Genomic DNA, 15,407 nt, shown 5'->3' with positions numbered 1-15,407 from the left:
CATTGTCATTTCGCCAATGGGCTTTGACCTATCTAGACATCATTTATCTAGAAATGTCTACAGCAAGATTGCATGGTGCAAAAGAAGAAAACATTGAGATTTGGTCTGGTATTGCAGATTTGGTTGTAAATAAGTCCGTTGGATGAGGGCTAGGTGCACAGAAAAATGACATACCAAGAATTCTCCATTATTGCCAAAGATTTATTTTGTAAATCAATTCCAAAAATAATGTTCCAAAAAATGCCTCAGAAAAAATACTAACTCCAATATAACTCCAAAAATGAAAATAACAAACTTACATGATATATGCTTAAAGTCAAGCACCCAGTCTGGACGTTACCAGTCCTAACACTGTCTTAGGGCAGAGCTTCCTGCATTATGCCCACTCTCCCCCCATGTCTCACCATGGACTGACTACATGCAGTCTAACTCAGGCCTCTCCCTAGTGGCCCGTACCACCTGTCTAGAGACAGCTTTCCCCAAAACATTCACTTACATTTACTAGTGAACATGTAACACAGAAACATTTCCAAACATGTACAGTATAATTGTCAATCCAAAATGATTAACAAAACCAGGTTTTAAATAACCCGTCCCGTTGCAATCATATTAAAGAATGTATTGCCAGAACCCGACACCCCTGCAACATGGTACAATCCAATTCAACCCTCCACCTATAAAAGGAGCAGTGGATGCAGTAGCGCCTCTTTTGTGACCAGGAAATGAGGATGGTGTGAGTAGTGGGTGTTTGACAACATAGTAATGGTAACTTAAACTGTTTGACTGTGAAAGAAATAAATGTATGTTGACCAACCAATTGTCTGTCCAAATGATTATGAAATGAAATGAAATATGTATATAAAACTGTAAATAAGCCAAGATCCACTGATTGCTAACTTTAGCCGGCATAGTTGGCAAACAGTGTGTGATAATGACCATTGACTGACAGGTGGGAATATTGAGTGTGAAATGAGGGTTGGATAAACAGAAAATGAAATACAATTATGCATGTGTGGCTCAAGAGAACATGTCTTTATCACATTGGTTACGGGCATGATTTAGTAATTATTATTGTTATTATTATTATCATTATTCATTTATCATCTATGATAACATGTCTTATTGTGATTTTATTGTCTTAATAAAAAACATTTGATAACAAAAAAAAAAGATTTGGGTGGACGTTTTAAGATTTTTCAAGTGAGTCCTCCTGATCGAGAAAAGGTTGACCGTCACTCTCCCCCCATGACCCACCCCCTCATCTGTGTCATGTGTTACACCTGTCCAGTGGTCTGTAGGCTACCCACATTTTTCCCCTCTACACTATATTGTTGAAAATAGCCAGATCTACAAGCTCTGATCTGATCAGATCTGGCAATTTTCACAGAATGTTTCCCTATTTCCCCCAAAATCACACAGTATTCAATCTCTTCCTGGTGCATCCTGCCTGTGCCTGTGTGTCCTGTTCCTTCCATAATCCCTGCCTACTGTTTTGTGCGCTTGGGTCCTGCTTAAAACTGTGACACTTGTGTCAACCCCATGGTCAACACCCATAGTTGGCAGCTTTGATGTCTCCTGCCCAGCAAGATAATCAAGAGCATGGATCACAAGTGATGGGCTGTAATTGGGACATGTTGTATTTTTATAAGGGGAAAAAAAGGGCACCGTGTGATTCTGATGGCTGTTTTTGCCCTGCCACCTTTTTGAGACACCCGCGTCCTGTGCCCACGGGGAAGGAAGGCTTGTCACTTATTAAGGAGTCTGTTGCCGTGAAGTGACAGATGTCCTGATGTGATCTGTCTGCATCTTTGGCCTCCGTCTGTCTTGTTAGTACACAATGGTTGTGTGGGAGTGAAGTGCTGTTCTTTCATACATGTTAAATGGATTCAGAGTACAGCAACTTGCAATGGGCCTGGTCTACAAGATACGCTACACCAGGGATACTCAAATAGATTTACCTGTGGGCCACATTACAAAAATGGCAAGGGGCCAGTAGATAAAATTACGACATTAATGATACTTGATAACTTCTCTCTTTCAATTGCTTTATTTTCGCAAAATGTATCAAAGTACAATGTGCATGCACACAATATGTAAATAAATAAATGTGTTACATTTTCTTGCATAAACACAAAGAGCTGTTTCCATAACTACACAAATTATTGCACATAACATGAGTAGCTGTTATAACATAATAACATAACATGAGTAGCTCTTTGCCTGCCTGCCTGCCTGTCTGTCTGTCTGTCCATGAGTAGTTATTTGTCTGTCTGTCAATGAGTAGCTGTCTTACTGTCTGCCTGTCTATGAGTAGCTGTCTGCCTGCCTGTCTATGAGTAGCTGTCTGTCTGCCTGCCTGCCTGTCCAATTGTCCATGAGTAGCTGTCTGTCTGCCTGTCTGAGTAGCTGTCTGCCTGCCTGCCTGTCTGTCTGTCCATGAGTAGTTATTTGTCTGTCTGTCAATGAGTAGCTGTCTTACTGTCTGCCTGTCTATGAGTAGCTGTCTGCCTGCCTGTCTATGAGTAGCTGTCTGTCTGCCTGCCTGCCTGTCCAATTGTCCATGAGTAGCTGTCTGTCTGCCTGTCTGAGTAGCTGTCTGCCTGCCTGCCTAATTGTCCATGAGTAGCTGTCTGTCTGCCTGTCTATGAGTAGCTGTCTGCCTGCCTGCCTAATTGTCCATGAGTAGCTGTCTGTCTGCCTGTCTATGAGTAGCTGTCTGCCTTCCTGCCTGTCCAATTGTCCATGAGTAGCTGTCTGTCTGTCTATGAGTAGCTGTCTGCCTGCCTGCCCAATTGTCTATGAGTAGCTGTCTGTCTGTCTATGAGTAGCTGTCTGCCTTCCTGCCTGTCCAATTGTCCATGAGTAGCTGTCTGTCTGTCTATGAGTAGCTGTCTGCCTTCCTGCCTGTCCAATTGTCCATGAGTAGCTGTCTGCCTGCCTGTCCAATTCTCCATGAGTAGCTGTCTGTCTGCCTGTCTATGAGTAGCTGTCTGACTGCCTGCCTGTCCAATTCTCCATGAGTAGCTGTCTGTCTGTCTGCCTGGCTATGAGTAGCTGTCTGCCTGCCTGCCAGCCAGCAAGTTGGTTAACAGAAAATAAATTGTTATGGCTGAGTGAAATAAAATACAATAAACTCAATTTGCCTGAAAATAGATTACCCAGCTATGACCTTTTTCATGAAAAAAAATGAGTAGTGATATGGCTGACTGAGTAAAATAAAACAATCTACCTGAAAATAGATAGCTATAAGTGAAGAGCAATTCCCGCAATTTCCGCAATTTCCATTTCCGCAATTTCCATTCCCGCAATTTCCTCAATTTCCATTTCCGCAATTACCATTTCCGCAATTTCCATTTCCACCATTTCCGCAATTACCATTTCCGCAATTTCCGCAATTTCCATTTCCGCATTTCCATTTCCACCATTTCCGCAATTTCCGCAATTACAATTTCAGCAATTTCCGCAATTTCCATTTCCATTTCCAACTATTAATGGCAGCTGGGTTTCATCATTCAAATAAAATAGAATTCTGTCCGTTTAGCTATAAAATTATGTCAGGGAATAGGGATACACAGTATATGTCTTTCATTTGCATTGCATCTCCCCCCCCCCCCCAAGCTTTTATTTTCGTTCGAGTAATAGTACAACTCTAATAGTATTACTTATAATAATGTAATTAAAGATAACTTCATTCAGATTTATTTATTTTTATTTCATTTTCCAGATTTTTTTTTCTTATTTTTTTTAGATTTTCATTGGTGGGCCAGTCATAATGGTCCCACGGGCCTGATGTGGCCCGCGGGCCTGAGGTTGAGTATCACTGCGCTACACCACAAAGACACCCATGTAACTGTCAAACTATAATATATGTCCACAATCGCTACACCAGAAGGAGCTCCACTGATCACGTTCAACCCAGATTTTGCTACAGCAAGGGGTTCAATTTGTTCTCCTGCTATGCCACAAAAATGTAGAAAGCCCTACCAACATTCCTAAAGGAGTGTAAATCCCTACTCTCCTTTAAAATGGGTGGCTGCAATTCAAAACTGGCCCCCATAAAAAAGCCTACACCTACCCTCGAACTGTTTACTGTACATAGTTTTTTCTTTTTTCTTTACAACTGAAAAATGGATTGATTGATTGACTGATTGATTGTCCGCTGTGACATGGGCCGATTCCAACTTCCCCTGCTATATAACATAGCTGTGTGGCTGTGCTGCCTGTCGGTGCACAGTGCTTTTAAAATGGTAAATCGTTCTTTTCGGCGAGCGACACTGTCTTACGACAAACACTGCAGTCTACTCATCTCCACCTGTATTCAAGAGCTTTCTCCTAGTCCTGTGGGCTCTGATGTTTGGGGCCAATGAACCATCTCTAAACCTCCATTTTTGCTGTGCTTTGCCCCCTGCTGGGCAGAGAAAGATTAGAGCTCAGGTCCTTGGGTGTCTTATCCCACCCTCTCACGTCCTCACACTCTCTCCCTTCACCAAACCTCTGAGATTCCAATCCTTTTAGCTTCTTCCTCAGGTAAAATTGCCAAGGACCTTGTGAGCCCTGGGTTCCCCTGGAGGTAAAATCTATAATGGAGTTTTGATTTGAGCAAGACAGGCCTTGAAAATAGACTTCTTTAAGTAGATAGCTGCCTCACAGAAGGTCAACGGTACTCCGGGTGGACACAACATGCCACAACAGTTCTAGAAAAAGCTAAAACAAAAGAAACTGTTTTAGCCTGAAGAAGGCGACCTGCAGAAACCGATGTAAATACAAATTCAAAGATGATGGACCACTTCTTACGCACGTAATAAATAACACATTATTTACAAATAAAACTAAACAAAAACATTGCATTAGGTTGGTGGAAACAAGGGTTTTATGTGTGGATTTTTGCAGTGAATCAAACGAACAATTATCATGCACTATACTGGTGTTGGTAAAATAAATACATACTAAATAATAATATATTTAAGAAGCAGTTCAGTTGATCACAATTTTTCTCTAGTGATGATTTCTGTTACTCTGAGTAAAAGATAGAGGGCACCATAACCTTAGTATTGAAATGATTTCTGTGAGAGCCCCAAGACAGGGAATTATAAGTAATAATCCACTGTAATGGGATATTTCATTTAGCATGGACCAATATCAATATATTTATTGAGTTGTAGTACGATATTTAAAAAAAAAATGAAATCCTGGAATCTTGTTTTGATTTTGTTATAACTATCAGTTGATCAGATGTGTTTGATGTACAGCAAGCTTTAACCCCAAAGCAAGACGTTCCAGGCTGTTTGAAGAGTGACAGACTTCAGTATCAGATATTTCACACAAAAAAAATTTGTTCATTACCACTTCATTGATGTATCCTCCACTGACTCTCAATTATTCATCAGCTACTCAAAAGGCTGTTTGCTCTGCCGCAATTTACGCTTGATATCAAAACAGAAAACACATTTCCACTGCAGCCGTAATCTTAGTTAATCAGCATCATTTAATGCACTTAGCACCAGTGTTTCAAATTAAAACAAAACACCTCGCCGTCTGCCCTATAGTTCTAATCGATGGTGGGTTTGTCAAAATGATGCAATTCGTCATTTCCTCACATCGGGGTCCTCTGAGACACAATGTTGTCTGACAGTTGGATACTCACTCTGACAGCCCTCAAACTTGTTGAGCTTTCTCTAAATACTTGCCATTGCAATGAGTTAAACATCCCCCGGAGGCACCGAAGAGTTTTCCTTTTGAACAAACACCCGAGGGACACTAAGCTGGGACTGCAGTGCATGGGAAACTGGAGGTCTTATGGAGAGGGGTTGTTTGGGCTTATCTAATGGTACAGTGGATAATTTCTTCTGCCACTGCGGAGAGAGAGAGAGAGAGCTAGAGAGAGACAGAGAGAGAGGGGGGGGGGGGGGAGTGTTTAAGATAGAATCTTTATCTTGGCTTAATTTCCCATGCTCAAGCAGAGTGGAGGATTTTTTTCCTGTACAGATCTCTTTGTCAGATCCTACCTACCCATGGAAGACCCAGGGGCACTCGGAGAACATACGCATTCACCTAGATTTGCCTTCCAGCCCACTTCTCTTCAGCGATAGCACCTTCTCCCCCGCCGGCTTCTTTGTGTAGAGGAAAACGAGAAAGCATTTTGGAAATCAAATCTCAGTTTGTCGGTTGTAAAAGTGGAGCACGCTTCAATTTGAATAGATTTTTTCTGTGTAATTGTTCTGAGCACCTTAATGAGAGCCCCCTCCTTCCTTACTTCTGCATATCATGATGCTTCTCAGAGTGCTCCCTAAAGCCTGAGTTATACTTAGTTGTGTGAGGATGTCGCACACCAAAAACAGGCAATCTACAAGCTCACAAAGTGTCACAGTGTCAAAGTGTCATGCCTTGTGAGCTTGTAGATCTCATATTTTCGGTGGGCAACACACCAGCGCAAATAAGTATAAATCAGGCTTAACCCACATTATCATCTGTTATCTGTTATCTGTCGTGACTGCCACATGTCAGTGATAATAGTTACCCATTACAGTCCAATTAGCTTTGCACTTACTAATCTGCGCTTCATTGCTCATGACACTCGGAGTCGACAGGAAAGCGCAAAGCCCCACGTGCCTCTGGTCTCCCATGGCCAAATATCCGCGTGGGAGAATTCAGCCACGTACGACAGTCATCACTGTCAGAGAGGAAGTGTGCAACGACAACACTGCTGGGACAAAGCAAGGTGCTGGTGAAAACCTGAGGTGAGGTGGAACAGTACGGGGCGGTGGGGGCGGCGGGGGAGGGGATGCAGCAAGGAGTCCCCCAGCTCCCAGCCTGTGATGACCAGAGTGTCCATCAGTGAGGTCTCCCGGGTGCCCACTGAAACAGCAGCGCTGGCAGAACTAAAAAACACACACCCTGGGAAAGTGCTTTTTCTCCCGCCAGACGCAGAGTGATGGATTGGGCCGGCCGGTGCACACAATGCATTTGTGAAGAGAAGGGAGGAAAAAAACAAGGTCTGGCAGAAAAACATTTCCACTTTACTCCTGGATGGCACTAAAATATTAAACAGTTCGATATTTATTTCATTATTCCAAGCATGGGTTGTGAGAAGAATGGACGTACACACAAAGGGATGGATACAAAACAAAAAGATTTAAAGTCGCATACACTGTGCTATTTGAAGTATAAGAAAAACTCTGATTAATATTTCAACATAGTCTTTTTTCCCCATGGCAAAACACCATATTACCGTCTTTTAAAGTCCTTCAAATGACCACTAAGGTCATTGTAAAAAAAAAAAAGAAGAACTACAACTTGGGAGTAGTTTCCAGAGGCCTGAACGCAACAGAGCTCACACTGCTCTCTGAATGATGGAGACATTGTTCTCTGGAGGCGTCCGCTGAGAGATATGGACCGTACCAGCTCGCCTCAAGAGTCAACACTATCGACTCGAATCACTGCATCCTTCCATGTGTGTCCCCATTTCCTTTGAAGGTGAATACCACCATTGATATCCACCAACAGCTTACTTAAGCCCGATTCTTACTTCGTCACATGACGGCATTGCACACCGAAAATAGCAAATATACAAGCTCACAACGTGTCGAGGATGACTTGTTGTGAGTCTGTAGTTCAGCAATTTTTGGTATGCAACATGACAAAGTATTAATCAGGCTTCACGTAGGGATTTTCTTCAGTTCCGTATTAATTAATGCAAGCCTTTTTCTTAAATTAGCCCTCTGAGGAGCTATAACTCAAATTCATGTATTTATGAAAGTAATAGGTCGGAAGAAAATGCTAAACTGAAATAATTATGCAGTCCAACACTTTGCTTTGAGAATAAACTGCAAGAAAACTGATGAAATATGAATGTGTGTTGGGTGCAAAGATGGTTAAATATTTACAATCCTGTGTTAGTCTACAACCCCAGTAAAGATGCTAGTCAACAGCAATAATTGCCTTGCTGCAAAACTTTGCACTTAATTTGTGGATTCATTGTGTGCTAAGGCAGGTTTAGACCTCTACTTTCTTTCTTAATGTAGAAAATAGGGAAATACTGCCTTTAGGAAGAAAACGCTGCTGTCCCTGCATGACGCAGGGCTCCATACGAGACGTCTTCTGGTGAAATCATGCAGGTGCTTGCATCTTAAGCAGCATCCCATATTGTTGGTAAGAAAGGGCACACTGCAGTATAGCCCCATAAAGAACACGGAGAGGGATCCCCCTCAGGGACTGATCTTATATCAGGAGACTGCATATTTCTACGCTAAAGAGGCTATTCAAACCCACGGAAGCATGAATTATTAAAGACACTGTATGTTTTTCAAAGCCTTGATTTAGCTCTTTTTTCTTTTTTTTTGGAGGGGGGTTTGTGCCCCAGTGGTAGTTATGTGGCATGGGTGGCGAAAGGCGGGGGAAGGGGGGATGGGCCATGGGCGGGAGGTTGTTGGCTATCAAAGTCTGAGGCTGAATTGTTACTGTTTTCACTCCCACCCCTCCACCCCTCGCTCCGTCCACTCACTCCCACCCCTCCACCCCTCTCTCCGCCCGGCGTCCGCTCCACCCCTCGCTCCGTCCACTCACTCCCACCCCTCTCTCCGCCCGGCGTCCGCTCCACCCCTCGCTCCGTCCACTCACTCCCACCCCTCGCTCCGTCCGCTCAAATGGCGTTTTTCACTTTCCAAGAATGCTTTTACTGCCTTATCAAGAGTTATTTTTGTTGATGAAAAGGATATGCCAACAGCTTGGTAAAGTGAACCCCAGCTATTTGCAAGGTTGTTTAATACCCCCCCCCCCCCAAGACACACACACACACACACACACACACACACACACACACACACACACACACACACACACACATACACACATACACACACACATACACACACACACACACACAGAGTTTGGCTTATAAATGTATCATAAGTAAAGTACACCAGTGCATGCCTTAAGCACAGCCTTCAAGCTAAGTGGCAGTGTTGAGTAAGGCCAGGTTTATACTTTGTTGCGCGCCGGACCGGTGTCACGCACCAATACAGCAGATCTATAAGCTGTAGATCGGGCTTGTAGATCTGCTATTTTCAGTGCAGATCACCATGCACAACAAAGTATTTGTAGTCCTTTAAGGCAAGAGTAAGCGAGAGAGAGTGAGAGAGTGAACGGCAAGAGATCGAGGGAACGTTTGAAAGAGGTTGATCCGATTCTTGAGTGGAGGAGTGTGACTGTGTACTCAAGGTTTTAAGATGTTAAAAGTCCTAAACTGGCTTTATTGACGACCCTCTTGATTTCTAGATACAGTACAGAGGCCTCACTTGTTAACAACTTGTATGTTAATGACTTGTATTAGAACTGATCAATCTACTTTGGATGCGAGCGTTTTCCCATCGCTTTGAAGTGAACACATTGATCGGCGAGAATATACAAGAATTAAACAATTGGTTCTCCAAAGTGCTGAGCGGAGCTGTCCATTATAGTAAGCTGCCTCTCTGTTCAATATAGATCTCCGAACAACATTACCAGCAACCAGCAGCAACATGCAGAACCTGCTCCAGTCTGTTAGGTTATAGTCTGAGTGTTTCAGCGGGTCGGTTCCCAAGGTCACAAGATTTTACCTCCTGGATCCCAACCCGCGTTTCACACATGGGAAACCAGTATGACACAGAACGAACAAGTGAAGGTACATGCTATAGACAGATAGACGCTGTGTCGGATTGGGGAGTATGTATCTGTGGGTGCCATGGGAAGGGAGAGTTCATGAGAGGCAGCAGCTTCAAGGTTCAAGGTTTGTTTGTTTGTTTGTTTGTCATGTTTATTTCGAATATGCCAATAAAACAGAAACAATTCCTTGCATTTCGCATCACAAAGAAAAACAATTAAAATAAATAGCTAAAATATAGCAAGAAGAAATAAAAGGAAAAATAAAAGAAATCTAAACATATCCGAAAAGGAGTGAGAAGAAGTCAAACTTATAAACTCCCACCCCTCTGTAACTGAAATTACTCACTGGATTCTGTGCTAATTAAGCTACTCTTCTAAGAAGAGTTCTCTTCAGTTTTTACCAGCAGCTTTGTAAAAGCGGCTGGTTAACACTGTGTGAAAAGAGGAGTTAACAGGCAATTATGGGCACTAGATTTGCCCGTAAACCTCAAGTTTAGCAGGTACAATTCGGGAGTTTACCGGAGTTTGTTGGAAAGTTTAACGGGAGTTTCCTGTAATATACACATGCGTATTTCATGCTTTTTGCGCAGTGTAATGAATACATATGTGAAACTTGCGACCAGCAGACTGACTTAAGCTTTCCAAGTCCGCATGCCGGTATTTCAAAAGCCCGCAAAAAATAACTTTCAACACACTGCTTACACGCACTCCAACTCGCTTACAATTCGCGGACCTGGCAACCCTGCATCCCGTCTCTCCATTGGCTCCGCCGCCACCATTGTTGACACACACACACACACACACACACACAACTAGCCCTACGTCACGATCCCAGTTGGCTTTGTCCGCGGCGTAACCGTCTTTAAATAAATACTTTTTGAAAAGCCTATGGAGAAAATGAATGGATAATCATTTCCTGGGCCACTTGTCGTTCTGAAAGTGGGCGGGACTGCGACGCTCTATAGTATAGGACTATAGTAAAAAATATCTAAAATCACTAAAACAAAAGAATGCAGCAAATGAAAAACACTCATCTTTTACTTTCTAATAACCTAAAACATGAACCTTGGTTGAAAAAAACTAAAGTTGTTCTTTAATAGTCTTTAATTCATATTCATTTTGTATTTAATGTTTGGACAAACAAGCGTGTCCATAGCTGTGTTCTGAACTGAATAGCATTCTGAAAATGCACCAAGTCTAGCATTGTTACAAACTAAAAAAATGAAGTTTGTAAATGAGGCAGAGCTATTCTGCTAGAGGCATCTACAGCGAGTCCTGTGGTTATATTCACACAATTAACAACATTAAAGGGATATTTCACTTTAAAACAGCAAAATGTTTGGTCATTTTATCGTATAGTCAGGCTTATGTGAACATCCCAGACAGTTCTTGATTCAGTATCTAGATATTTGATATTAATTTTAGCTGCCCCTTCCTATACAAACCCATTGTAACTTCAAACTCCATTTTAACCATGTTAGATTCATCGAAAACACAGGCAGCTAAAATGAATATCAAATATCTAAATACTGAATCGAGCATCTTAAAAACTGTCTGGGGTGTTCATATAAGCCTGAGTAGATGATAAAATGACCAAAAGTTATTTTGAAAGTGAAATATCCCTTTAACTCTAGCCTGACATAATAGATGAACACTTGACAGAAACATGCAGAATATTTCAAGCTCTCTCACAACACGATACATTGTGAGCTTGTAGATCAGTTATTTTAGGCAAAGAGATTTGGTGTAGAGAGGGAAAGGAGGGGGCCAAGTACAGACCCCTGAGGTTCCCCGGTCAACAAAGTAAGGTTAAGGTCACTGAGGCAAATACATGTTATTTGAAATCAGACACAAGATATTGTGAACATAATCAGAGTGGGCTTTAAATAGTGATCTCCACAGCCTCCCAAAACAGATCTACACTCCTCATCCCGCAGTAGCACTAGCAGACCAAAACATTGGGATGCTGTTTATGGATGCTATTCCAGGCGGAATATGGCTGGTGCATTGCCCACAGAACAGATGTCTCTCCTGAATTAGTTACCTCAGCATCCGTGCTGAATATGAAATTGTGTGGGGGTTGAACAACTTGTGTACATTTCTGATTTATTAGTGCAAGTCTACACTGTGAGTGTAGACAATGGCATGCAAATCCATGCCATTCATCACAATTCTATGCGATGCATCTAGAAATGGTTTGAATAATCGACGCATTGAAAAATAAGAGAGTGTCTGGTGTTACCGACACCAACATGCGGTTTTAGTTGAAAAATAGTCCATCTTTTATCCTCTACCCACAGTGCTACAACAGCGTTTCTCTGGTTATATTTGTTGCAGCAGCATGCATTGGGAGGTGTTAGTGTTAACAGACTCCAGCTCCGTTTGATCACCATTACATAATTTCCTCTTTAAAAGGGGCGAGGACGTGAAAATGCATCCAACACAGGTAATCCCCCTCAACCAACCACATGCCCCAGCTCCTTCAATTGCACAGCCCCTATTGATGGTGAGCTGCTTGACAAGCAGAGTAATTAAAACAATGGTGTTGGCCGCGTGTCCTTGATAAAGATTGGAGCTGATGCACCTCTCTGTGGTGTGTCAGCAGCGGAGAGCGCCCGTCCCCTGGATCCCCTGTTCGCCTTTCATCTCCTCCACTCAGCCATGAAAAATTCATCCAAGACCTCCAGAAATATTTTATTGTAAAATCTTAGGGGCGAAGTGGTAACGCTGAAAAATGCATGCCCTCATTGGCCTCCAACAGCTGTGGACCCCTTAATTAATTTGATCGCTCACATTAAACAATAAATTCATTTATGCAATATTTATCTCTTCGTCTATGCACAAGCAGATCTAATCAAATAGACGCATGCACACACTCATGTGCGCTCACACACACACACACACACACACACACACACACACACACACACACACACACACACACACACACACACACAAACACACACACACACACGGCAAAAAAAGGATCACGTCACGGTGATTTGCACTGTGAGCACTTTTAGATGAATGTTCGGCCAAGAATAGTGACATTAGAGTTCATGTGTTTAATTAAACTCTCAAACGACCTGGAGTCTTGAGTGGCACAAGGTTCTCAAAAACTTTGACTGTAGAGGTTTCTGGTGCTCTGATTTGAGTGTGGGGCGGCAAAGTGTTTGGTCCTTTGAAACGTTTGAAGTGCAACGTGTACCCTATTAAAAATTTAAATGTAGAGAATAGAGGATTTTCTCCTAATGTGCATTGTTTAAGAGATGGTGATAACCACCCACCGTGCTACAGTGCAAGAGTCTTTATGAACTTCTTTCTTTCAGCATAATTTATACCTCTGCTTTTGATGATGTGTAACTTGCCTTTTTCTGTCCTTCAGATTTCACGATGAATGGAGTGTTAGAACTCCAAATTGGACCAGATGAAAGTATGACACAGATCATTGGTTGGTAGTGTTTGGCATGGTGGCATTTTTATGAGCATTAGAAAGTGACTAACTAATTTTAAAGTGATGTATTAATGAGAAAATCTGACCTGATTTCTTCAATGACTAGGATTGATATTATTTAAAAGTTTTCCCCCCTTTCTCATCTCCAACTGCTTTGCTACCCCCAAGAAAAGGAGTTCTAAAAGCTAGCCCCAAAGCCTCATCTCCAAAGTGAATTGTAATCATTTTCTGCAGACTTATTTGCCATTTATCATTATTATCTTATCATTTATACGTTGCATAACATTGCATAATGGGGCTGAGGACCTGCAAAGAAAACAAACCTTCTAAATGCTGGTGCAAAACACATTATGAATGACAATGCTCTCTCTACACACCAATTTATTTGACTGACGGGATAGTTTTGCAGACATAAAGTGAAGACTGCAGTTGAGGATGTTTCAGATGCTCTCTCCAATTAATTCTAGTGGGACTTCAGTGAGTACAACCTGTTACCAAAACACAAAAAAAGACTTGTACTTGCACCAGTTAACAAAATACTAATAGGCTAAAGGAAAGATAGCACCAAACTCCATATCGAAAGTAACAGGGGTTTATATATGCTGGCTATCAGACAATTCATTACCCTCCAAAGCTGGGTATTCAGTCTTACTGCCCACTGAGAGTTGGTATTGGTCCAGTCCTGCACCAGATGTAAGCCTGAGGGGAGTGCAGGGTCAGGGTTAATGGCTATAGTGTAGGTCCATGTACAGCACTGTTGAAGTCCAACCTCTCGCTTTGCCAAGAGGGCTCCGGGGGTCAGCGGTGACATTAGTCTCAGTCCTGTTCTTCATTAGCCTTGCTAATTACGGGGCTCCTCTACAGGGATGCCAGCTCATGCTTAGAACCTGCCTCTCGCTCTCTATGCCTTGTCTTCACTCTGTGCCACTGTGTTCCACGCCATATGCTGGCCTTGGGTTGGCTGTAGAAAGAACATGCAATGCTCAAATCTTGAAGCATCCTATCGAGTCCATACGGTATGTGGCGGTCGCTGGGTTCTGTCCGAGCCAATGTATCTCCGGAAAGTGGAAGATTGCCTATTGAGCTGGCTCTGTACATATACCGCTCCAAAGGTGAAAACCCCAAAATGGAACTTTCACCTCCAAAGCGCACGCTTGTCAGCCCCATGCTGACGCGGAGCCCTGTGGTGCTTTTGCATTGACAGGCGCTATTTTCTGCTATGAGAGAACACTCTTCCAGGTGTTTTGCACTATCAGTGATAGAAGGGTGGCCTGTGACTTTGCCCTTGGACACCCCCCCCCTCTCTGCCTGTCCTCTGCTGTGGTTATGTGAAGCGCACCTCTCACCGCCTTGCCGTTCTGGGGGCCAGTGCTGCCTGCTGGGATGGGTGTCAGAATAGTGATTGTTATCCTGACCTCAGCCTGCTCTCCATTACATCCATAATGAAACCTGGACTTCCTCTTCCGCTGCTTCTAAATGGTGAAAGGTGGCTTTCACGGTATGTCTTTCCCTCAGATCCCGCTTGGTTGTTGGCATTTGATCCTTAACGCGTTTCTTCTTCTCTGACCACCCCCCCGCCCACCCCCCAGGGACCTGTCTCGGTAGCCTGTCAGAATGCTTTGGTCCCTTCGACATTCATCTCTTGGCCTTTTCGGGGGTCTTTGATTAAGCACTGTGAACGAGCAGGGTGGAACCTCAATCTCATGCTGCAACTTAAGGACCTAGAACACTGATGTGGAGTGCTCTGCTACCGCGATTCAACATTCTCTTACGTTTTTAAAAAGAGCGTAACTATGGCAGGTTACATCGAAATGCCATTTAATCAAACCATTTATCGACCGACAGCTCCGGTCGCCACATAGTGTCCGCTTATGAAGGAACATCCTGAAAGTCATTTCATGTTGGGTCTGTCACATCTTTGTCAGTTTGTGCACAAAGTGAAACACACAATAAAAAAAACTGACCCTTATGGGTGAATCTTTACACTCAGAGTTAAATTAATACTTCAGATTTTGCTGTGCAGGGAGAGAAAAATAAAATAACAAATGAAAGAGGGTCATTTTCTCCTGCTGGTGTGCGTGTGTTGTCATCCAGTGTGTTCCAGAGAGAGTTGAAAAGAAACGGGCGGTTAAAAACGAGTGAGAAAGTGGAAAGGGGAGCTTTTCGAGCAGCGCAGAGGTATCTTGCCATAACTTCTCCGCTCGTAGGGCCTCTCTGAGAGGTCCCATTGATCAGCTCGTAGGGCCTGTCTGAGAGGTCCCATTGATCAGCGCAGAGTCTCTTGTTCAGCACTAACCACTATCCTTCATCCCAA

Source organism: Protomyctophum bolini (assembly GCF_963924005.1).
Source record: "Protomyctophum bolini genome assembly, chromosome: 8".
Taxonomy (NCBI): Eukaryota; Metazoa; Chordata; class Actinopteri; order Myctophiformes; family Myctophidae; genus Protomyctophum; species Protomyctophum bolini.
This window is presented reverse-complemented; position numbering follows the sequence as displayed.